Raw genomic sequence first — 23,757 nt, forward strand, 5'->3', positions numbered from 1 at the left:
GTGGGTCTGACACACCGGTGTTAATGTGTTCTTTTTTCCATTTCCAGGAGTGTACAATAACCACATTGAACTCGTCGCATTTCATGACGGTCTCTTGGACATTACAAAAGCGGGACATGGTTCTTAATAGGATTTGTAATCACCCCAGTTCGCAATGCATGCTGTACAACGTTTCCCAACGACCAGTGCGTCTATCCTGTTCAAAGATTTGGAGGTGAGTACACCCATGAAACATTATGCCTCTCCATATCATAACATCTGGACTACCAAAATGATCTTGTCCGACTACTCTGGGCATAGCCTTATATGAAGACAGCTGGGAACTCGTATGTACCAACGAACGTTGTCGACTATGAACGTTTTGGTGGTCCAGCTGCTACGGTGTGGGGAGGCGTAATGTTGCACGGATATACTGGCCTCCAAATTTTGGAATGTGTTGCACTTATTGGCCAACGTTATTGTGACACTTTACTCCTTTCCCACACGCGTCTTTTCAGGGGTGCATTCGGCCCTGACTTCATTTTATGGTTGACAATCAAACAGCAGGAGCTATCTTGCAACGAGAGAATATTCGACGAATGGACTGACCTAACCGTTCCCCCTATTTAAATCCCGTCTAGTGCCTGTGGGATGCGTTGGGGAAACGTATTGCAGCACGTCCACACGCACCAATGACCATCCAGCAGTTGACAATCGCATCGGTAAAGGAATCGAAAGCCCTACCACAATAAATCCTTTCCACCAATATGGCCAGTATGGAAGCACGTTGCAAATCATACACTGCCGTCCATGGTGATCGCACACCTTCTTAACAACCAAGTCCCACCTTTTGCAACTCCAGAGGGACATTACGAATCGCCGTGTCTTCAGTATGTTTATTCTCTTTGAATAAAAGCGTCATTTTTTTCGTCTTATTGCATATTATTTTCAGTTATCTTCTGTGCTACAATGCAGCACTTCCTTCTATTTATGGTTCAAGTTCCATCGACATGTGTTCCTTGGCAGTTACACGTCATGTGAAAGTTATCGTCTTCCTTAAATTTTGAACACCATTGTATTTGAGATATACACTGAGTTGGCAAAAGCATGGGATAGCGATATACGCGTGTACAGATGGCGGTAGTATGCGTACACAAGTTGTGAGAGGAATATTTATTGGCGGAACTGTCATTTGTACTCAGGTCATTTATGTGGAAAGATGCCAGACGTGATGGAAATTAACAGACTTTGAACGCAGAATGGTAGTTTGAACTAGACGTATGGGACATTCCGACTTGAAAACTACTAAGGAATTCAGTATTCCGAAATCCACAGTGTCATCAGTGTGCCGAGAGTATCAAATTTCAGGGATTACTTCCCACCACGAACAATACAATGGCTGACGGCGTTTACTTAACGACCGAATGTAGCGACGGTTGCATAGATTTGTCAGTGCTAACAGACAAGAAACGCTGCGTGAAATGACCGCATAAACCAATGTTGGACGTATGTCGAACGTATCCGTTAGGACAGTGCGGCCAAATGTGGCGTTAATGGGCTATGTTAACAAACGACTGACGCGGGTGCTTTTGCTTACAGTACGACATCGCCTGTAGCGGCTCTCCTGAGCTCGCGACCATATCGATTGGACCATAGACGACTGAAAACAGTGGGCTGGGCTGGTCAGAAGTCTCGATTCCACCTGGCAAGGGCTCATGGTATGGTTCGAGTGCGCCGCAGATGCCACGATGCCATGGATCCAATTTGTCAACAAGGCACTGTCTAAGCTGGTGGAGCCTCCACAATGGTGTGGGCTGTGTTTACATGGAGTGGACTGGGTCCTCTGGTCGAACTGAACCGATTGTTGACTGGAAATGATTATGTTCCATTACTTGGAGACCATTTTCAACCTTTCATCGACTTCATGTTCCCAAACAACGATGCAATTTTTATGGATGACAGTTCACCAACCGCCAGGTCACAGTTGTTCGAGATTGGTCAGAAGAACAATCTGAAGAGTTCGAGAGAATGATTTTCCCACCCAGATCGCCCGACACAGGATATAATCGAGAGGTCACTTGGTGCACAAACTCCAGCACCGCAAATATGGACCGCTGTAGAGGCAGCATTGCCTGTAGGCGACTTCCAACGATTTGTTGAGTCCATGCCAATTCGAGTTGATACACTAGCTACATCCACATCTACATCTACATGGATACTCTGCAAATCACATTTAAGTGCCTGGAAGAGTATTCATCTAACCACCTTCACAATTCTCTATTATTCCAATCTCGTATAGCGCGCGGAAAGAATAAACACCTATATCTTTCCGTGCGATCTCTGATTTCCCTTATTTTATCGTGGTGATCGTTCCTCCCTATGTAGGTCGGTGTCAACAAAAGATTTTCGCAATCTGAGGAGAAAGTTGGTGATTGGAATTTCGTGAGAATATTCCGTCGCCACGAAAAACGCCTTTCTTTTAATGATTTCCAGCCCAAATATTGTATCATTTCTGTGACACACACTCCCATATTTCGCGATAATACAAACCTTGCTGCCTTTCTTTGAACTTTTTCGATGTACTCCGTCAGTCCTATCTGGTAAGGATCCCACATGGCACAGAAGTATTCTCAAAGTGGGCGGACGGGCATAGTGTAGGCAGTCTCCTTAGTAGGTCTGTTACATTTTCTGAGTGTCCTGCCAATAAAACCAAGTCTTTGGTTAGCCTTCCCCACAACATTTTCTATGTGTTCCTTCCAGTTTAAGTCGTTCGTAACTGTAATACCTAGGTATTTAGTTCAATTTACGTCTTTTAGATTAGACTGATTTATCGTGTAACCGAAGTTGACGGGTTCATTTTGGTTCAAATGGCTCTGAGTACTATGGGGCTTAACATCTGAGGTCATCAGTCCTCTAGAACTTAGAACTACTTAAACCTAACTAACCTAAGGACATCACACACATCCATGCCCGAGGCAGAATTCGAACCTGCGACCGTAGCGGTCGCGTGGTTCCAGATTGAAGCGCCTAGAACCGCTCGGCCACTGCGGCCGGCCGGGTTCCTTTTAGCACTCATGTGGATGACCTCACACTTTTCGTTATTTAGAGTCAACTGCCACTTTTAGCACCATTCAGATACCTTTTCTAAATCATTTTGCAGTTTGTTTTGATATTCTGATTAATTTATTAGTCGATAAACGACAGCGTCATCTGCAAACAACCGAAGATGCCTGCTCAGATTGTCTCCTAAATCGTTTATATAGATAAGGAACAGCAAAGGGCCTATAATACTACCTTGGGGAACGCCAGAATTCATTTCTCTTTTACTCGATGACTTTTTGTCAATTACTACGAACTGTGACCTCTCTGACAGTAAGTCACAAATCGAGTCACATAACTGAGACGATATTCTATAAGCACGCAATTTCACTACGAGGCGCTTGTGAGGTATAGTGTCAAAAGCCATCCGGAAATCCAGAAATACGGAATCGATCTGAAATCCCTTGTCAATAGCACTCAAAAGCTAGGCAAATGGAGGTCCGACACGATATTAGGAGGTATCCCAAGACTTTTTTCATCTCAGTATACATGTGTTCACTGGCTACATTAGTTGAGAAGAAATGACACTCGTCCCCAGTCGCGCTCGGTTACCATCTTTTTACGACCACTCTTCTTACAGCGTGTTACATTGCTGCGCCATTTCTGTAGACACATCGGTCAGTCTGTAACACCATAGCTCTAATGCTCTACTGATTTATTTTGCCTTTTGTTTTAATTAATGTTACATCGTTTGAATCGATAACACAAAATTGTATACTCCTTTCTTTGCTAAAATTTAGATGTCATGATTTGATTCTATGCAATGTAGTATATCTGTCATTTAAATTCTTTGTCTCAATTTGGAATTTGTGTGAATAATTTTTTATAGAAATACTAACATGTGCAAATGTTCTGTTTGTTTGCTGTTATGTAAACTGCTGCCCTTCACTTCGGATTCTCAGTTATGTGTGTGGTTCCCCTCGGGAACGGAACTGTGTAGCGCTCAAATTGTATTCCCACGCCCGGGTTCCCGGGTTCGATTCTCGGTGGGGTCAGGGATTTTCTCTGCCTCGTGATGACTGGGTGTTGTGTGATGCCTCGGGCATGGATGTGTGTGCTGTCCTTAGGTTAGTTAGGTTTAAGTAGTTCTAAGTCCTAGGGGACTGATGACCATAGATGTTAAGTCCCATAGTGCTCAGAGCCATTTGAACCATTTTGAGCCTAGGTAGAAACGGTGGAACTGATTGTCAGTCGGGGACGAACTACCAAACTGTGCACTGCCCATGTAAAATTTGTATATTGTGCTGGTTCCGAGAGAGAGGCTTTTCCTGACGCCTTCCAATGCCTCGGATGGATGGATAAATAGCTGGAACTATTCTGGAATTTGTATCTATCATCGCCACCAAGAAAGGACAGAGTCCAGCAATTCTGCCTGCAAATCCGCCTACCAACGAGCAGCTGCCACCACATTGCGCAGTCACTGTAACGGAACACTATAATAATGTACAGTGAAGGGTCAGCTTCTTCGATGTGTTAGTGTGCTCAAATATAAGGCAATTTATAACTGAATTTATGTACCTACCTTGATTTTTTTTTCTATATCATAACACCTCTCAGGTTCCTTTCTGTTTGAACTAAAGTGACTACGAGTGTCCTTACTGAAAGAACATTAAAGCCCAGTGTTTTGCTAATTAATGCTTCTTGAACCTAGTAAAAAGAAAGTTAAAGTTAATGCGGCAAGAGAGTGAGTTAAAGTAAATGATGCTTGCTGAAAATAATTTCCCTATTAAAACTGCTTAAAGACCATTCAGTTTGAATAAGCCTTGAAGGCAAAAGTATATGTCGTTTTCTGTTCCGATTATGCAAATATCCATGTTATCTTATAACTGTTAGCATTTTTTCTTAACGTGAAGATAAGCAGGTGTTACATCGTTGAGCTTCTGTAAATGTGTTTGAATCGACAACACAAAACTGTATACTCCTTTCTTCATTAAAACTTTGATGTCATGATTTTATTCTATGTGTGACAAAATATAGGTGTGTTTGTCCGTTAAAGTTACCCATACTTATTTTCTTAAACAAGATTGTCAACAATTCTCTTGCCTAATTAGGCTGGCGACCGTTTTCCTTACTCTTTGAACAGTGTAGATAGGTAAAATATTGTTGCTATTTTGTCTAAAACTGACATGGTGAGACCGTGGCTGTGTAAAATTAATGTAGGTCAATTCTTACAGAGAAGAAAACAGCAACCAGCCATTATTAATACTGCTATTAATTTAGGTAAATAGCGCCGTTACCGGTTTCGAACTGGCAAGTTCATCATCAGACGGCTGTTCACATGATTTTCAAGATACACTTAACATTTACGTCCGTTTTCGATTTTTATTATTCCACTGTGGCGAAGTATTTTTGATGTGTTGTTGCCGTCGAAAATTCCACGCGATTTTGTTTCGAAGTTGCAGGATTATGTTTTTCGTATATTCCTAAATATAACCAGCACTTACGTAATATGTACATCACCATATTGTGCAAAGCACCACACACACACACACCAAAAAGAATTTGCCACATGTGGTGATGTACATGTTACGTAAGTGCTGGATGGATTTAAGAATATGCGAAAAATTGAATCCTGCAACTTCACAACAAAATAGCGCGGAATTTTCGACGGCAACAACACACCAAAACTACTTCGCCACAGTGGAATAATAAAAATCGAAAACGGACGATAATGTAAAGTGTATCTTGAAAATCATGTAGCCGCCCGGGTGGCCGAGCGGCTCTAGGCGCTACAGTCTGGAAACGCACGACCGCTACGGTCGCAGGTTCGAATCCTGCCTCGGGCATGGATGTGCGTGATGACCTTAGGTTAGTTAGGTTTAAGTAGTTATAAGTTCTAGGGGACTGATGACCTCAGAAGTTACGTCACATAGTCCTCAGAGCCATTTGAACCAAAATCATGTGAACAGCCGTCTGATGATGAACTTGCCAGTTCGAAACCGGTAACGGCGCTATTTACCTAAATAAATAGCAGTATTAGTAGTGGATGGTTGCTGTTTTCTTCTCTGTAAGAATTAACCTACATTAAAATATTGTTTGTTACTGTTTAAATATTTACGTAATTCTGACTTTCACTTCCGATAAGCCACCTCCGTTAGGTACAATACGGTCAACATAACAAAATTCCTCTCAGAGGGTAACACTGCTCGGTTGCTGTATATCATAATTGCTTTAACAAGAATAATTTCATCATAAGAACTGCCTTAAGATTTGAGGTTATGGTAAAGTAGTAGCGCAGAGAAGTGTTACAAGTCCCGCGTTTATACACTAGCCAATCTGCCAACTTCATTGACGGGGAGGTCATGGCCACATCTAAACAAATTATTTTGTTTTTCACAAAAATCGGTTCCAATTAAAATACGATCATGGTTATGACTGTGCATGTAGCCCTACTACAGTCTGAGATACCTGACAGTGATAGCGACCGGATTCGAGTTGGTAGCAGCTTCTAAAAAGGCGGGATTTATCTGCGAGTCTCCCGGCGGGTGGCTCCCGCAGCACCCTGGGCAGATATATGGGAGGCGCGCATGCCAGCCCGGCAGCGCAACACGCCGCCGCCGCCGCCGCTGCCGTGGGCGGCTGCACGCCGCGGCGCGACGCGGCCCGATGTGCGCGTCACACGCGAGCCCCGAGCAGGCCGCGCTCACTCAGCCACCGGCCGTGTTCTGCGGGCAGATGCGAAACGCGATACACCGCCGCGGCACTCCTGCGACACTATGAGACACCGTCCGTGGCAGCTGTGGTTATCTTTCACTGCAAACACTGTTGTGAAACACGGACTGGAGGGTGAGCTTCTGAGACAAGCTAAAATTGTCTGTCGGACCGAGAATCGAACCCGGACACTCCGACCCGTGGGCAGGACTTCTCCGCATGAGGAATCGAACACGTTTAACTGACTCGTACATGTACCTGAACTTGCCACTTGCTTCGTTCGCTGCTTCATGACTTCTGAAAAGTGACATAAGTATCCGAACGACCTTAATTGCTTTCCCCCTGATTTGTGTCCAACCCACATAACGTAACTTTCCTTCAGGTCCCCTAATCTCTTTTCGGTACAATTATTTAGCTACACAAAATGCATACTACTAGAGAGCCCTGTCTGTATGGCTGCCAGTCCATGTACACTACGGGCCATTAAAATTGCTACACCATGAAGATGACGTGCTACAGACGCGAAATTTAACAGACAGGAAGAAGATGCTGTGATATGCAAATGATTAGCTTTTCAGAGCATTCACACAAGGTTGGCACCGGTGGCGACACCTACAACGTGTTGACACGAGGAAAGTTTCCAACCGATTTCTCATACACAAACAGCAGTTGACCGGCGTTGCCTGGTGAAACGTTGTTGTGATGCCTCGTGTAAGGAGGCGAAATACGTTCCATCACGTTTCCGACTTTGGTAAAGGTCAGATTGTAGCCTATCGCGATTGCGGTTTATCGTATCGCGACATTGCTGCTCGCGTTGGTAGAGATCCATTGACTGTTAGCAGATTATGGAATCGGTGGGTTCAGGAGGGTAATATGTAACGCCGTGCTAGATCCCAACGGCCCCGTATCACTAGCAGTCGATATGACAGGCATCTTATCCGCATAGCTGTAACGGATCGTGGAGCCACGCCTCGATCCCTGAGTCAACAGATGGGGACGTTTGCAAGACAACAACCACCTGCACGACCAGATCGACGACGTTTGCAGCAGCATGGACTATCAGCTCCGCGACCATGGCTGCGGTTACCCTTGACGCTGCATCACAGACAGGAGCGCCTGTGATGGTGTACTCAACGACGAACAGGGGTGCACGAATCGCAAAACGTCATTTTTTTCGGATTAATCCATGTTCTGTTTACAGCATCCTGATGGTCGCGTCGTCTTTGGCGACATCGCGATGAACACACATTGGAAGCGTGTATTCGTCATCGCCATATCGGCGTATCACCCGGCGTGTTGGTATGGGGTGCCATTGGTTGCACGTCTCGGTCACCTCTTATTCACATTGACGGCACTTTGAACAGTGGATGTGTTACGACTCGTGCCTCTACCCTTCATTCGATCCCTGCGAAACCCTACATTTCAGCAGGATAATGCACGACCGCATGTTGCAGGTTCTGTACGGGCCTTTCGGGATACAGAAAATGTTCCACTGCTGCCCTGGCCAGCACATTCTCCAGATCTCTCACCAATTGAAAACGTCTGGTCAATGGTGGCCGAATTGCTGGCTTGTCACAATACGCCAGTCACTGCTCTTGATGAACTGTGGTATCGTGTTTAAACTGCATGGGCAGCTGTACCTACATACGCCATCCAAGCTCGGTTTGACTCAATGCCCAGGCGTATCATGGCCGTTGTTCTGGCCAGAGGTGGTTGTTCTGGGTACTGATTTCTCAGGATCTATGCGCCCAAATTGCGTGAAAATGTAATCACATGTCAGTTCTGGTATAATATATTTGTCCAATGAATACCCGTTCATCATCTGAATTTCTTCTTGGTGTAGCAATTTTAATGGCCAGCAGTGTAGCATGACAATGCAAATATAAGAAAACGTATTATCAGAGATGACACAGGCTTTAACGCAAGTAAACTCAAATTTATTACAATAAATAGAATCTGAAACCAAGTTACAGCTTGAAATTACATCACTAAAATTTTTGTACCGGCCCGGGACTCAGGACTCCTACACATCAACTATTGTTCCTGTCAGCTAGCCAGGTGGGCTGTAGTAACAAAGTGAAACGAATTGAAACGACGTGACAACGTTTGTATTGGACATAATCTGATTGTTAACTAAGCACAGTCAACCGTTCCATATTGAATTTTTTCACCAATAGTGAGATGACTGAAACTGATTCGAAGCCGGTACCTATCGACGCCGTTTTTTAGCCACGAATTTGACGTTAAATATCGGTTTAATCACCAGTAGCGAAATGTGCACATGTCTGAATCAGAAATAAGGTGACTGGGCGTCTAAACCGGCACCAGTTGTTATTGTAGACAACGTACGAACACATGATAAAATCAATACTATTTTTATCTGTGGTTTGGTCTGTGCAAGTTACAGCTTGAAAAGACGTGATGAAAAGTTTCATGCTCGACCAGGATTTGAATCCAGACTCACGCCTTACAAGGAGACCTTGAGGAGTTTGGAATCTTGGAGAAACAACGAAACGATGGAACTGTGTCGTCCCGGAGGGGATACATCCAATGAAAGGAGAGATCAGAGTTTGAATTCCAACCAGCATCAATAATTATTTCAACAAAATGGTTCAAATGGCTTTGAGCACTATGGGACTTAACTTCTGAGGTCACCAGTCCCCTAGAACTTAGTACTACTTAAACCTAACTAACCTAAGGAGATCACACACATGCATGCCCGACGCAGGATTCCAACTTGCGACCGTAGCGGTCGCGCGGTTCCAGACTGTAGCGCCTAGAACCGCTCTGCTACTCCGTCAGGCTTATTTCAACAAATCAAGTTCAAATACGATAAGAAACGCCCTGTAACCTTATATGACTATTGGTTCAGTAAAAAAACGAAATTTCTGGCATAGGAATGGTTAGTGGCGGCGGAGTGTCTACTTGTCACGACTTCCACCTCATTCATGGCCCAGCCCACAGTCACTCATCTCCAGTCGATACTGTCCGGCCATCATTTTTTATGTGGATTTGGAGCCGTCTTATAACCTTACGTTATTCGGTTTGCGCTAGCACAGGTGATTGATGTCGATTCTAACTTGTTAAGAATTGTTGCCCGAAATGCGAACTGAACCCAGACCTTAAGGAAACAAATATAATGCCCACCACGAATTTAGATGCCGCCTGGTGCCGTTGTGGTCGCGTGACGCGGTAACAAATGTGTGTAAACGTAGCAGACACGGACAGAGGATTACACTAGCGAAGATAGGGGCTGCAAAGGTGCAGTCCCTTGAGATAAGCGATTTTGAGAAAAGGCAGATTATTATTACGCAGAATCTGTGAGCGAGTACCCACAAAACGGCTAATGTCGAATGTTCAAGTGCTACTGTCGTGAACAACTACGGAAAGAGGTAGAAGACAGTGAAACTACCACTAGGCGCTAAATGGTTGGACGTCCACGACTCTTCATAGAACACGACATTCGGAGCCTTGTCTGTTCTCTGAAGTAGGACAGATTGTGAGTGGTGGCATCTCTGCCGAAAGAGCACAGTGCTGGTGCACGCACAAGTGTTTCGGAACACACCGTTCGTCTTACATTGTTGAACATGGAACTCCGCAACAGACAACCGCTTGCTGTTTACTTAATGACCCAACGACGTCGTCAGTTACGATTGCAGGGGGCACGGGACGATCGGGATTCGACCGTCGATTAATGGAAACGTGTCGGCTCTTCAGGTGAATCACATTTTTGCTGCGCTAGATCGCTGGCTTTCTCCACAAACGCCGTGATCGAAGTAAATGGCGCCTCGAAACGGGCAGCACCCCACGACGCAGGCTGGTGGGAGCGGGATTATGGCGTTGCAGACATTCTCTTGTGGTAGTAACCGAAGACATGCTGACAACTGCGGAACACCTGCATCCCTTCATGCTTGATGTCTTCCCCGACCACGATGTCATCTTTCGGCAGTTTAGTTGCCAGTGTCTCGAAGCCAGAACTGTGCTACAGTGGTTTCAGTACCAATATAGAGAACTCACGCTGATGTCCCGGAGACCAAATTGGTCTGATGTAAAGCCTGGATCGCTATCGGACGCTTCCACCGCGTACGCAAATCAGCGGCCCCTTATTTACGTGGTGTGGCTAGAAAAAAACCGGACTAATACTGGTGAAACAATAAAACGAATGCAATAAGGCTGAAAGTCGCGTGGCCTGTCACGTGACTCTCGCTCCGCCTACTGCTCGAGTTTCATCTGCCTCCTGCACTCAGTCTGCCCGTGGCGTCTGTTTTAAGTAGTTGACGTTTTGTCTGTGCGTCGGAAAATGTTGAGTGTACAGAAAGAACAGCGTGTTAACATCAAATTTTGTTTCAAACTAGGAAAATCTGCAAGTGAAACGTTTGTAATGTTACAACAAGTGTACGGCGATGATTGTTTATCGCGAACACAAGTGTTTGAGTGGTTTAAACGATTTAAAGATGGCCGCGAAGACACCAGTGATGACACTCGCACTGGCAGACCATTGTCAGCAAAAACTGATGCAAACATTGAAAAAATCGGTAAACTTATTCGACAAGATCGCCGTTTAACACTCAGAGCAGTGTCTGAGTTAACAGGAGTTGACAAGGAAAGTGTTAGGCAGATTCTTCATGAAAGTTTCAACATGAACAAAGTATATTCAAAAATGGTTCCAAAGTGTCTCACAATTGAACAGAAGGAACGCCGAAGAATGATTTGTTCTGACATCCTGGAAAACATTGAAAGTGATCCCATCTTCTTACAAAATGTTATTACTTGCGATGAATCGTGGTTTTTTACTTACGATCCCGAAACTAAACGCCAATCGATGCATTGGAAAACTCCTGGTTCTCCACGACAAAAAAAAGCACGAATGTCAAAATCGAAATTCAAGGCAATGATGATTGTTTTTTTTTTTTTTTTTTTGACATCAAAGGGATTGTGCACATTGAATGGGTACCAGAGGGACAAACAGTGAATCAGCATTACTACATTAGCGTCCTGGCTACCCTACGTGAGCGAGTACGGAGAAAACGGAACGATTTGTGGAGAAAAAAGTCATGGATCCTTCACCAAGACAATGCCCCAGCTCACAGTGCGTTGTCAGTGAAGACGCTTTTGGCAAAACACAACATTCCCATCTTAGATCATCCACCCTACTCACCTGATTTGGCCCCCTGTGACTTTTTTCTTTTCCCTAAAGTCAAGTCAGCTTTGAAAGGAACTAGATTTGAGACTGTTGAAGCAGTAAAAGAAAAAGCGACGGAAGTAATGTACGGACTTACCGAAAATGATCTGCAGCATTGCTATGAACAGTGGAAAATTCGTATGGAGCGGTGTAGAGACCGAGGAGGAGAGTACATTGAAGGAGATAACATGAAATTGTAAATAATTGTAAATAAATGTTTTTTCCAGCATCAGTCCGGTTTTTTTCTAGCCGCACCTCGTATGAGAATTACATGACCTATCTAATACCACATGCCTCCATAAATCTACCAACGAATTGTCGGATCCCAGATAGACAGAATCAGCGATGTATTTCGTTCCAGAGACGGACAAGCAAGCTATTAAGCATATGGTTGTTCATAGTGTTTTGGCTCATCAATTCAGAATCGTTCCAATGCATAATCCGATCTACACATATTGCCGGCTTATAATCTGTCATAACTGAGGATGCTCGACAAGGGATGAAAATTTTGACTCCATGGAGATAAACTGCAGCCTGTCAAAACTTTTATTTCCTTGTTCACCCGCATCGCCTTCATAAGCTATCTGGGGTACCCAGTGGGTGCTTCCGATTTGGTATTGAAATCATTAAAATAAAATCACATTTCAGCCGTCTGCAAGAACTGGCAACATAGTAGGAAGTGAACGTTTCTCCTGTTCTCTATTGCTTTCCACTAAGCAACTCGTAAGAAGCTCTGGTGCTATATGTAATATGCCAGAACATGGAGAACATTCGTCTCTCTTGGTCTGATATAACTGCTTAGGCAACAGCGTTGTGATCATAGGGCGCGCAGAATGTGTCGTGAAGGATACTGAAGTATGTAATCTACTACTACTTGAAAAAAAAGTGTGTAAAACGAGACGTTGTGATACAATTTAAAATTAAATGTCTTGTTTATAACGCTAGGATATCTTCACATCAACTGTTCGCTATGTGCCTTAAATTTACTATGTTCCATGATCAGTACTCATTTGAGGATTTGCAAATTCCGGGCGCTCTCTTCACTAAATGCAGACTACATCAGCAACTACTCTGTGAGAAAGACTTAGATAATTGTTGTAAATTTAAACCAGTCTTTACTGCTATGAACTTCATTCAGGGACATGCACTCAGTCACCGTCAGTTCCAGGCTTTTCCTGAAGAAACTGATTCTCAGTTCTGTGACTTGCCTTACCGCACAGCAGTGACGTGGTTCAGCTGGGATAAAGTCCTGTTTCGTTTTTACAAGATCCGAAACCCAACAGATGATCATCTCACTGACAGAGTTGTTCCACAGCTGTCAGATTCTACCTGCCTCTCAAAGCTGTCACTTGTGATCAAAATCACATCCCTCATAAATGACTGAATTTGAAACTTCAGGGAAAGTATAACTTTGTCTGTGATCTCTACAAAATTCTCAAAAATTTTTGGAGAAAGCCGTCATTGTTTGAAGCACGAATGGATGGACAAAACTCTTCTCACTGCCTCTGGTTCAAAGTATTTTTTGCTCCAATCTCCGGAGATGTCAACCTTGATTTTCCGAAAAAGTTATCGTGATGTGAAGCATTGTTTGGAGAGATTTTCACAGCTTGACATAAGTGAGGGAGACATTAACCTGCTCCAGAAACCGTTTGATTGTGTCACTGAAGAAGATGTGCCAGTTGAACTACAACTGGAACTCAGTAATTTTCGAGTAAACGACTTGTGGAAAGAGAGACACAAAGGAGAAAAATTTGTTAAATTTTACCGCTGCTTACCTAATGCTGAGTTTCCGAAGCTGCAAAAATTTACCAGTTTTATGGCATCAGTGTTTGAAACAAATTGTGTCTGCGAGGAAACGATTTCGAAAATGGGGTATGTTGGATGCAGCAATACCAAATCGAACATTGATGATATCTTGAATGCCAAATGTCAGTTTCACAAATATCACTAATGCTTTTTGTTGCTTAGTTTGTGAGATTCTGATATGTGCGTACTAGGTCTGATATGACTATCTTTTGGATAATGCCGCCTTCTTTGAAGACATTTTTTAGTAAATAAATGTGTTGGTGGTCCTTGTTCTTTGCGCATCGCCTGCCATTCGTCCATGAATAACACAAAATGCTGAACTTAGTTTTCTGTCCTTTATCCCAGTCTTTCGTTCCGGACTTCTAGGTTCCAAGTATTGTACAGCCTAACGATGACACCCACGCTCGTCATTTTTTCAGTTATCCGGCCCGCTATAAAAAAAAAAGTTTGATCTCCTGATACACGACTTTGGAAACTGTGACCATTATGAACTGTGACCATTTATCCCTCGTGGGACACGCATTCGGTGGGCAATGTTGAGGGCAAAAAGAAAGAAAGGAATATTAAGATTAATGTACTGTCGACTAATGGGTCGTTAGAGACAAAGCAGAAGCTAAGATTGGGGAGGATGGGGAATGAATTCGACTGTGCCCTTTCAAAGCAACGGTCGCAGCAATCGTCTTAATCGATTTAAGGAAATAAAGGAAAACTTAACTTGGGATGACCAGATGGTCATTTGAATCACTTTGTGTTAACTTCACAAAAAGAAAAGAACGATTGGACCTAACAAAACATGTCTAAAGCAAAGTCCAATGTGAGCCCTTAAAATGTAATGTTATGCATCGGGTAGTACGAAGATGTTGTCTTGTGTTACGAATTGAGTTCCAGTGGTGTGTCCATCGCAGTTGGCGTCCGTTGCCAGCAACTGTTACTCCTTGTGGTCGCAGTATAAGAAAAGTGACCAAGAAAGCTGGACCAAGTGTTGCTACGAGGTGAGAATGTTCGTCTGCACTTTGTTGGTTTCACAAAAGAACCTATTCAGGAGACTGAATCGAAAACCATCTCTACTGCACTAATTTTAATCTTGTACCCTCAAACTTTTACCTTCCTTGCTCCTTAGCGGACAACCAACAAGAAAATTTCTTGGTGGAAGCAACTGCATATACACTTTAAGCTTGTATTGACACTATCTTTGTCTCCGAAACAGTACCCAAAAATTAACAGAGAACAATCAAAATGGTTCAAATGGTTCTGAGCTCTATGGGAGTTAACATCTGAGGTCATCAGTCCCCTAGAACGTAGAACTACTTAAACCTAACTAACCATGCCCGAGGTAGGATTCGAATCTGCGACCCAAGCAGCACCTAGTCTGTCATCTTCATAACTTTCTGTAAACGTTTCATTGTCATCCGGTTATTATTAGCAATTTTGCATTTGAGTGCCTAACACCGAACTATAAGCTGGACAGAATACAGGTACTTGAAAGACGAGTAGTTATAAAAATAATTGGGGCAATAAAAACTACAGATGGCTGGAAAATGAGAAATACTGAGATTTACAAAAATATAGAGTAAATACTAGAAGTAATGACTGAAAGAAGATTAATCTTTCTTGGAAGAGGCTTACAAAGCCAATATTCCTGAATTTCTGAAACAAGAAATAGACAATAGCATGGATTACAGAAATAAGAAAATATCTAGGACGAAACAACATCAAAGACTCAGAAATACCACACAGAATTTTTTTTAGGAACAAATATTAAATTTAGAAGGTTTTCAGTGCAGAAGCAATAATAAAGCTGGAACTAGATGGATAGAAGAAACGAAGAGACAAATGGGGAGAAGTAGCGAATTACAGAGTATCATTTGAGTGCTCTGGTAGGTTTGATAGGTTAGTTTTTGAATTTCTGCATGTTAGTTTAATGTTTACTAGCCACACTTCTCGCGTTTACGTTTGTCGGAAAGTAAAGTTTACGTTTGTCGGGAAGTAAACTTATTTTGTGACATTTTACATGCTGCTAATCAGGAGCAAATTATTCAGTCTCACTTATGCACTTTGGTAGTTTAGTTTTTGAGTCTCTGCATATTAATCTAATTTATAACACACAGTTTTTGTGTTTTCGTCAGTATCTACAATAGAGTTCCACAGTGTGTATCAATATTCCCGTGTTTGAATAGTGTAGCTTTCCACTTTCTTTAACATGGGTAGGGACTGTGGTCGCTGTGAGTGGATGCAAGCCGAGTTGGTGACATTTCATTCTCAGCTCCAGGCCGTGTTGGCTTCAGTTACACAGCTCGAAGCTGCAGTGGTTGGGCATCACTGTTGTGGGGCCGGCTGTGGGTACCCAACCGACATCCGCCAATCGGTCTCCAATTACTGCTCGCATTGAGGCTGGCCGCGGTCGGTGTGTGGCAGGCAGCCGAACGTAAGTCCTCCGCTGTTAGACTGAGAAACAGGTTCCAGGTGCTGTTTTTGGCCGGCCATTGTGGCCGAGCGTTTCTAGGTGTTTCAGTCCGGAACCGCGCTGCTGCTACAGTCGCAGGTTCGAATCCTGCCTCGGGAATGGATGTGAGTGATCTCCTTAGGTTGGTTACGTTTAAGTAGTTCTAAGTTCTAGGGGACTGATGACCTCAGATGTTACGTCTCATAGTGCTCAGAGCTATATGAGCCATTTTTTGCTATGTTTGCCTGATAGACTCCCTCAGCCAGAATCAGTATCTTGTACTGTTTCAGAGAAAATGTCTCAGCTTGCAAGAGCTGATCAATCGTGGAGGGTAGGATTACTGGTAGTTGGGAACTCCATTGTTATAGTGTTGTGGGGCCCCTTAAGGATATGGCTGTTAAGGAGGGGAGAAAGCCAGTGTGCACTCCGTGTGCATACCAGGTGGAGTCATTCCAGACGTGGAACGGGTCGCTCCGGATGCCATGAGAGCACAGAGCGCAGCCATCTGTAAGTGGTGGCTCACCTCAGTCGCTTTCGATCGGAATTTTCTTTTTCTTTTTTTCGGACGGCTATCAGAAGTGGTAAAGGTTACCAGTCTCGCCAGCGTGATGTAAGCAGAGCTAACCATTTGCAGTATAGTCGACAGGACCTCTGGTACAGAGTCGATTGGTGGGTCTGAATCAGGGATTCTGACGGTTCCGCGACCGTGTAGGCTGCAGATTCCTCGACTTGCGCCACAGGATGGTGGAGTTTCGCGTCCCGCTAAATAGGTCAAAATTCATTACACGCAGGAGGCGGCTACAAGGGTAGAGGCTGTTGTGTGGCGTGGACTAAATGGTTTTTTAGGTTAGAGGGTCTTGGGGAAACACAAAAAGTGCTTCAGTCTCAAAGGGTGCAGCTTGAATACAAGAAGAACTTAGATCTAGGAGCCATCGGTATAACAGTTATAAACTGTCGTAGCTGTGTACAGAAAGTACCAGAGCTCCAAGCGCTAAGCGACAGCACAGATGTTCAAGTCGTTATAGGCGCTGAAAGCTGGCTAAAGCCGGAAATAGGTCTTTTGCGAAAGACATAACGGTGTTCAGGAAGGACAAGCTAAAAGAGTTGGTGGTGGCGTGTTTGTTGCTTTTAGAAGTATTTTATCTTCTAGCGAAATTGAATTAGATAGTTCCTGTGAGTTAGTATGGGGAGAGGTCATTCTTGGCAGCCGGAATAAAATAATAATTGGTTCCTTTTACCGACTTCCCATGTCAGATGATACAATTGCTGAAAGGTTCAGGCCGGCCGAAGTGGCCGTGCGGTTAAAGGCGCTGCAGTCTGGAACCGCAAGACCGCTACGGTCGCAGGTTCGAATCCTGCCTCGGGCATGGATGTTTGTGATGTCCTTAGGTTAGTTAGGTTTAACTAGTTCTAAGTTCTATGGGACTAATGGCCTCAGCAGTTGAGTCCCATACTGCTCAGAGCCATTTTTTTGAAAGGTTCAAAGAAAACTTGAGTCTAATTTCAGACACGTACCCGACTCACACAACTACGGTTGTGGTGACTTCATTTTAGCCTCCATATGTTGGCGAAAATACATGTTTAAATATTGAGGTACACATAAAACATCATCCGAAACTGTGATAAAAGCATTCTCTGAAAATTATTTCGAGTAGTTAGTTCATGAGCCCATTCGAATAGTGAACGGTTGTGAAAACATACCACCTCTTAGCAACAAATAATCCTAAGGTAACAACGAGCATCAAACCGTATACGGGGATTAATGAACGCAGGGTTGTTGCAGCGAGACAATACCGTTACTCCCAAATCCTCCAAAAATAAACGAAAAATAAATCTATTCAGAAAAGCAGATAAAAATACGCTTTACGCCTTCCTGAGAGACAATCACCACTCCTTCCACACTAACAATGTCAGTGTAAATCAGATGTGGCTTGCATTCAAAGAAACCTTATCGACAGCAGTTGAGAGATTTATACCATTTAATTAAAATCCCCCATGATACACAAAACAGGTCAGAACACCTTTCTAGAAACAACAGAAAAAGCATGCCAAATTTAAACGAACGCGAAATCCTCAAGAACGGCGTTCTTATAAGGAAGCTAGAAATTTACGGCGGACTTCAACGCGAGACTCTTATAACAGTTTCCGCAACGAGACATTGTCTCGAACCTGGCAGAAAGTCCAAAGAGTTTCAGGTCGTACTTGGAGTATGCTAGCGGCAAGACACAGTCAGTGCCTTCTCTGCGCGATAGCAATGGAAGAACTATAGGCGATACTGCTGCTAAAACAGAGTTACTAAACACAGCCTTCCGAAATCGCCGGCTGGAGTGGCCGTACGGTTCTAGGCGCTACAGTCTGGAGCCGAGCGACCGCTACGGTCGCAGGTTCGAATTCTGCCTCGGGCATGGATGTGTGTGATGTCCTTAGGTTAGTTAGGTTTAATTAGTTCTAAGTTCTAGGCGACTGATGACCTCATAAGTTAAGTCGCATAGTGCTCAGAGCCATTTGAACCATTTGAACTTCCGAAATCGAAGTTCTTTCACCAAAGATAGTCAAATTAATATTTCAGAATTCGAATCAAGAGCAGCTGTCAGCCAGAGTAACTTAGAAATACGAGGGCCGTTCAGAAAGTAACCTCCGGTTGATTTAAAAAAATACACCAAGTTAAATAAAAATATTTTAATATATACATCTTACAACTACATCTTTGCACTATTTTTCTACATAGTCTCCATAGCGATTGAGGCGCTTATCGTATCTCTTCACAAGCTTTGAAATTCCTTATGCATAAAAATCACCCGCTTGTGCCTGGAGCCAGCCTGTGACCGCATCTTTGAGCTCTTCGTCGTCATCAAACCGCTGTGACCCGAGCCATTTCTTCAAATGCATGAAGAGGTGATAATCACTTGGCGCCAGGTCTGGGCTGTAAGGTGGATGGTTGATAACGTCCCATTTGAAGGACTCAAGAAGGGCCGTTGTTCTGCGAGCAGAGTGAGGACGGGCGTTATCGTGCAAAAAAACGATACCGGAAGTCAGCATACCACGGCGTTTGTTCTGTATAGCCCGTCGTAACTTTTTTATTGTTTCACAGTACACGTCTATATTAATGGTCGTACCACGTTCCATGAATTCAACCAACAACACCCCTTTGGCATCCCAAAACACCGTTGCCATCAGTTTTCTGGCAGAAAAATCTTGCGAGGCTTTTCTTGGTTTGGTAGGCGAATTTGAATGTGCCCACATCTTTGATTGTTCTTTTGTCTCAGGGTTCACGTACTTAATCCAGGTTTCGTCACTGGTCACGATTCTGTTTAACAATGGTTCTCCTTCGTCCTCATAACGTGACAGAAAGTCTAATGCAGAGGCCATTCTTTGAGTTTTGTGGTGGTCGGTAAGAATTTTGGGCACCCATCGTGCACAGAACTTACGGTAACCCAATCTTGCTGTCACTATCTCGTACAAGAGAGTCTTAGAAATCTGTGGAAAACCAGTAGACAACTCCGACATTGAGAAACGTCGATTTTCACGAACTTTTGCATCAACTGTCTGAACGAGTTCGTCAGTCACCAATGATGGTCTACCACTCCTCTCTTCATCATGAACGTTTTCTCGTCCACTTTTAAATAAACGTACCCATTCACGGACAACTCCTTCACTCATAACTCTTGGTCCGTACACGGCACAAAGCTCACGATGAATAGCTGCTGCAGAATATCCTTTGGCTGTAAAAAACCTTATGACAGCACACACTTCACATTTGGCGGGGTTTTCTATTGCAGCACACATTTCAAACTGCCACAAAAACTAAACTAGCGCAGGTACGACAATCACTCGACCACGGCTTGATGCCGACTGACCTGTTGAGTGCGTGAACGCACAGATGGCGTCGCTACTCCCCCCACAACCCGCACTGTGACCAATCGGAGGTTACTTTCTGAACCGCCCTCGTAGATATCCTCGGAGTAGTGTATCAGATCACTTAATAGAAGCAAGTTTTCAGGTCCAGACTATATGTCAGTCAGGTTCCTTTCAGAGTATGCTGATGCAAAAGTTCTATTCTTAACAGTCGTATACAACCGCTCGGTCGACGAAAAATCCGTACCCAAAGACAGGAAAGTTGCACAGGTCACATCAATATTCAAGAAAGGTAGTAAGAGTAGTCCACTAAATTACAGGCCCATATTATTAACGTCGATTTGCAACATGATTTTGGAACTTCCTGGTAGATTAAAACTGTGTGCCGGACCGAGACTAGAACTCGGGATCTTTGCCTTTCGCGGGCAAGTGCTCTACCGACTGAGCTACCCAAGCACGACTCACGCCCCGTCCTCACAGCTTTACTTCTACCAGTACCTCGTCTCCTACCTTCCAAACTTAACAGAAGCTCACTTGCGATCCTTGCAGAACTAGCACTCCTGAAAGAAAGTTTTAATCCGCCAGGAAGTTTCATATCAGCGCACACTCCGCTGCAGAGTGAAAATCTCATTTTGGAAACATCCCCCAGGCTGTGGCTAAGCCATGTCTCCGCAATATCCTTTCTTTCAGGAGTGCTAGTTCTGCGAGGTTCGCAGGAGAGCTTCTGTAAAGTTGGGAAGGTAGGAGACGAGGTACTGGCAGAAGTAAAGCTGTGAGGACGGGCCGTGAATCGTGCTTGGGTAGCTCAGTCGGTAGAGCACTTTCCCGCGAAAGGCCAAAGTCCCGAGTTGGAGTCTCGGTCCGGCACACAGTTTTAATCTGTCAGGAAGTTTCATATCAGCGCACACTCCGCTGCAGAGTGAAAATCTCATTCAGGATTTTGGAACATATACTGTGTTAGAACATTATGAATTACCTCGAAGAAAACGGTCTATTGACGCACAGTCAAAACGGATTTAGAAAACATCGTTCTTGTGAAAAACAACTAGCTCTTTACTCGCATGAAGTGTTGAGTGCTATCGACAAGGAATTTCAAATTGATTCCGTATTTCAAGATTTCCAGAAGGTTTTCGACACCGTACCTCAGAAACTGATTCTAATCAAATTGCGTGCTTATGGAATATAGTCTCAGTTATGCAACTGGATTCGTCATTTCCTGTCAGAGAGGTCACAGTTCATAGTACCTGAAGGAAAGTCATCGAGTAAAACAGAAGTGATGTCTGGCGTTCTCCACGGTAGTGTAATATCTTATCTAAATAAACGAATTAGGAGAAAATCTGAGCGGCAGTCATAGGCTGTTTGCATATGATGCTGTCGTTTATCGTTGAGTAAAATGATCAGAATATAAAAAATAATTGCAAAACGATTTAGAAAAGATATCTGTAAGCTGAAAAAATTGGCAATTGACCCTAAAAATTGAATGTGTGGGGTAATCCATATGAATGCTACAATGAATCCGTTAAACTTTGGTTGCACGATAAATCCGTCAAACCTAAGGCCGTAAATTCAACTAAATACCAAGGAATTACAATTACGAACAACTTGAATTGGAAGGAACGCGTAGAAAAGTTCTGGGGAAGGCGAACCAAAGATTGCGTTTTATTAGCAGAACCCTTAGAAGATGCAACAAATGTACTAAAGGGACTGCCTGTACTATGCTTATCTATCCACTATTGGAGTGATGCTGCTCGGTGTGGAATCCTTGCCAAATAAGTTAACGGAGTACAGAGAGATAGTTCAAAGAAGGTCAGCACGTTTTGTATTATCAAGAAATAGGGGAGAGACTGCAACGGTTGTGATGCGGGATTTGTGGTGGAAATCATTAAAACAAACGCATTCTCGCTGCGGCGGGATCTTCATACGAAATTTCAATCACCATCTTTCTCCTCCGAATGCGAAAATATTTTGTTGAAGCCGACTTGCACAAGGACAAACAATCATCATTATACAAAACTGGAAATCAGAGTTCACACGGAAAGATATAGGTGTTCGTTTCCTCCACACGCTGTTCGAAAGTGGAATAATAGATCATTTTTGTGATGATGGGTCGATGAACAATCTGCCAGACACTTCAGTGTGATTTGCAGGGTATCCGTGTGGATGTAGATGTACGGTAAAAATAACAAACGACAAGGAAAGAGGAGGAACTGAGGTTGTTGCATAATCCTCATTGATCAATTTGAAAATATAACAAACAAAAAAAATTGCGTACTCTTACCCCATGCTGTGGTGCAAGAGTACAAAGCGAGTACTTTTACCACCAGCTGAAGAAAATATAAAGGACTCGCGAACCCTGCAACGCTTCGCAATTGCTAAATATGTCGGGGAACTGCGTATATACTGACGAGGCAAAATCCACTGATGTAAGCGGTTTCGACAAAGGGCGCGTTGTTGTGATGTTGGGGCTGAAAAAGAGAATTTCTCAAAAGGCTAAGCTGGTCGGCTTTTCACTTAATATTGTCGTGACCCCCTACGGAAAGTTACTGAAACATGGTGAAACAACGGGTAGGCCTTATGGCTTTGGACGAAACGCCTCAACCACAATCTCCGGCTATGTAATCCAGGATAGGCAGCGATCTGTGGCGGATCTGACGACAGAGTACAATGCTGGTGCAGGCACACGGTTTTCGGGGTACACTGTTCAAAGGCTACTGTCAAATATGGAACTGCACGTCACACGACCTCTACGTGTTCCTGTGTTGACCCAACGACATCGTCAGTTGACTGCAGTTAGCATGGCATCAATGAGTTTTCACTGTGGATCAATAGACACGTGTCACCTGTCGAATTAATCGTATTTCTTGTTACACCAGCTAGATGATTGAGTCCTTACACGCCGTGTATTCGATACGTTCACCGCGCCACAGATGCAGGCCGGTGAGTGCAGAATTATGCTATGGGGCACACCGAGTGGGGCTTCCATGGGATGTTTGGTGGTAATCGAAGATATCGTGACAGCAATGAACTACATGAACATTACTTCGGACCACCCGCATCGCTTCATGCTTGAAGTCCCCCCCCCCCCCCCTACCATGACGAAATTTTCCAGCCGGATATCTGCCAGAGTCGACAGGTCAGATTCGTGCTACAGTTGTTTGAGGGGCATAATAGTGAACTTGGATCAACGTCTTGGCCTACAAATTTTCCTGAGCTATACCCACTGGAACACATACCAGGCACCAGCTGCGTGCCGACAAAGCATCGTCCTGTAATTTTTGGGACTTGCATGACCTGTGAGTAGATATCTAGTACCACATACTTCTGGAAACCTATCAAGGACTTTTAGAATCCATGCCAAGCAGAACCGCTGTTGTAATGTGGTTTGAGAAGTAGACCAACACGCTATTAAACAAGTGGCCATAAAGGTTTGGCTCATCAGGGTACATCCTAAATTGTTTGCCCCCTCTCTCTGCCTATCTTCTCATCACCCCTCTCTCCTTCCACGCATTTCCTTCCCACGTCATCTCTCTGTGAATAACTTCCTCCCCCTCCCACTGTCCATCTCCTCATTCCCCTATTTCTCTATGTCCATTTCCGTCTGAATGTTCATTAGAGAATCGTGTAAAAATGTGAAGTAAATTGGGCAAGATCTTTTCAAATGTGTCGTGTACAAATTTGTAGTAAATCCCTGAGCAATTTTTGGAGATTTCTGGCAACAACGTTGCCCCTACATACATATGAT

The sequence above is a fragment of the Schistocerca nitens genome, chromosome 6 (assembly GCF_023898315.1).
Source record: "Schistocerca nitens isolate TAMUIC-IGC-003100 chromosome 6, iqSchNite1.1, whole genome shotgun sequence".
Lineage (NCBI taxonomy): Eukaryota > Metazoa > Arthropoda > Insecta > Orthoptera > Acrididae > Schistocerca > Schistocerca nitens.